General features: G+C 36.5%; 1 non-coding gene across 1 annotated transcript in view; it reads right to left on the bottom strand.

The window, feature by feature from the left end:
* Positions 1 to 97, bottom strand: part of LOC143262171 (small subunit ribosomal RNA) — a 1,921-nt gene extending 1,824 nt beyond the window's left edge. The window contains exon 1 of the ribosomal RNA XR_013036085.1: positions 1 to 97. This exon is cut by the window's left edge and continues 1,824 nt beyond it. This is a non-coding gene — a ribosomal RNA (small subunit ribosomal RNA).
* Positions 98 to 2,985: the final 2,888 nt, after the last annotated feature.

Below are 2,985 nucleotides of genomic sequence, written 5' to 3' on the forward strand. Positions count from 1 at the left end.
AGCCATTCGCGGTTTCACCTTAATACGGCATGTACTGAGACATGCATGGCTTAATCTTTGAGACAAGCATATGACTACTGGCAGGATCAACCAGGGAACTATACAATATGTATATATAAAATGGACAAAATTTAAATCCTTTTCCATCGTCGCCTGTTTCATATATATATGTCAGGTCGACACACCACTTTTCTCTTTCAAATATGTACAAGTTTTGCCACATTCCGCGCTTGTAACATATCTTCTTTAACGCTCAATTTCTTTCATTTTTCTACCATACAGATATTTTACCGTACGCCCAAAAACGTACGTATTATATTTTTGTTCTATCATAAAATCACATTTTTCTACGTACGCCAGCTTCGTACGTTTCTATCTTTGCCTTCATAAAATCACAAGATAATTTTATCTTCAAGAGTCTCGCTATTAACATCTTGTAAGATAAATGTACGTCCCAGCTAAAACGTACAAATACTTCAAATTAAGTAATAATATATCATCGCTATTGACAAATTTTTAAGATCCAAGACACAGTTCTCTCTATATGTTTTAATATTTTTTATGTACTCAAATATATTCAAAGGAAAAAGTACATGGGTGATGCCATAGTCGTGGAAGCGCGTACGCTCACGCTGATCTTCTGACCGCCGGAAGCACGAAACCTCTGATCTGGGCAAAATCGGCAAGCCGAGGAAGAACGGACAGGACACATGCTGGACTGGCGAGAAAGCGTGTTCTTCCGCTCGCGCTAGGCATTTCGATTTCTGACACCTCTTGATTTAAAAAATCAGTTTTTTGATAGTTTTCTCTCTCCACTGGGCTATTCATTTTAGCCACAGTTTTCAATTGGTACGATTTGCTTCCAAATCTTACAGATGCATTTTAAAAAATTTTTCCATCGCTCGGACAGAAGAGTCGATTGCTCAGTGAGTACGAGTATACATACAAAGTGCATACGGGTAACCAACCCCGTAGGGCTTGCCACATATGGGCCATTCGGTCAAAGACACCGACCCGTGGCCACGCTGTGTGGAGAAAAGTCCGTAACGTAAACGGCACGAAACAGTCAGGACCGAAGCCCCGAAGGAGCTCTGAGACAGCTTCTCGACCGAGATCGTAGAATTGGCCCAAAACCCGCTCTGCTCCGTCCGCCTCGCACGGACCGTGTATCTCTTATAGATACCGAACGGCCGGCAAGGACGCCGGCGCCGCCGGCCGAATAGCACGCGCGCTTATGAGTGTAAACCGCCGCGGCAACAGACCGCCCGGCCGTGCTGTTGTAACATAGCGCGTGAACGAACGAAAAAAAAATTTATAGTAAACATTAAAATAAATTACATTACCGTAAACTAGACAAAAAATTACACATTTTTTCCCAATATGAAAATTTTCACAAACTTTTCAAAGTCCCATCGCATCGAGTAAACTTTTTTAATAACGCTTCCGCACGATTCTAAATGCTTAATCCATATGTGAAATCGTTCACTGATCACGAATATCGTATTTAAAAAAATTACAAAAATTTATTTTTCAAAATAATCAAAAAAAACCGAAAAATCACAAGAGTAAAGTACCATTATTTTAAACAATATGTCGTTCTAAATGCTTAATCCCTATGTAAAAAAGTTATCTAAGCAAGAATATGTAATTGAAAAAAATTAGAAAAATTTATTTTAGCCGTAAATCGAAAATAATGGGGACACCGGAGCTGTTCGAAGCGCCGAGACGCGCCGCGTACGGCCGAATATTTTCTAAGTCCCAACGTACCGATCAAGAGTAAAGTACCATTTTCCTACATTAGATTTCGTTCTAAATGCTTAATCCCTATGTAAAAACGTTAGTTAAGCAAGAATATCGTATTTTTAAAAAAATCTAATGATAGGATTTCCCAGAAAATTGAAAAAACCGAAAAATGTCAAGAGTAAAGTGCCATTTTCTGACATTAGATTTCGTTCTAAATGCTTAATCCCTATGTAGAAACGTTAGTTAAGCAAGAATATCGTATTTTTAAAAAAATCTAATGATAGGATTTTTCAGAAAATTGAAAAAACCGTAAAATGTCAAGAGTAAAGTGCCCTTATTTTAAACAATGTATCGTTCTAAATGCTTAATCCCTATGTAAAAAAGTTATTTTAGCAGGAATATGTTATTGAAAAAAATTAGAAAAATTTATTTTAGCCGTAAATCGAAAATAATGGATCGAGCGAATTGGTCGATTGCGCCGAGACGCGCTATGATGCAACAGACGAGCGATTGGAACGCCCGAATATTTTCAAAGTCCCAACGTACCGATCAAGAGTAAAGTACCATTTTCCTACATTAGATTTCGTTCTAAATGCTTAATCCCTATGTAAAAACGTTAGTTAAGCAAGAATATCGTATTTTTAAAAAAATCTAATGATAGGATTTCCCAGAAAATTGAAAAAACCGAAAAATGTCAAGAGTAAAGTGCCATTTTCTGACATTAGATTTCGTTCTAAATGCTTAATCCCTATGTAGAAACGTTAGTTAAGCAAGAATATCGTATTTTTAAAAAAATCTAATGATAGGATTTTTCAGAAAATTGAAAAAACCGTAAAATGTCAAGAGTAAAGTGCCCTTATTTTAAACAATGTATCGTTCTAAATGCTTAATCCCTATGTAAAAAAGTTATTTAAGCAGGAATATGTTATTGAAAAAAATTAGAAAAATTTATTTTAGCCGTAAATCGAAAATAATGGATCGAGCGAATCGGTCGATTGCGCCGAGACGCGCTATGATGCAACAGACGAGCGATTGGAACGCCCGAATATTTTCAAAGTCCCAACGTACCGATCAAGAGTAAAGTACCATTTTCCTACATTAGATTTCGTTCTAAATGCTTAATCCCTATGTAAAAACGTTAGTTAAGCAAGAATATCGTATTTTTAAAAAAATCTAATGATAGGATTTCCCAGAAAATTGAAAAAACCGAAAAATGTCAAGAGTAAAGTGCCATTTTCTGAC

Source organism: Megalopta genalis, unplaced genomic scaffold, assembly GCF_051020955.1.
Source record: "Megalopta genalis isolate 19385.01 unplaced genomic scaffold, iyMegGena1_principal scaffold0094, whole genome shotgun sequence".
In the NCBI taxonomy this organism is placed as follows: domain Eukaryota; kingdom Metazoa; phylum Arthropoda; class Insecta; order Hymenoptera; family Halictidae; genus Megalopta; species Megalopta genalis.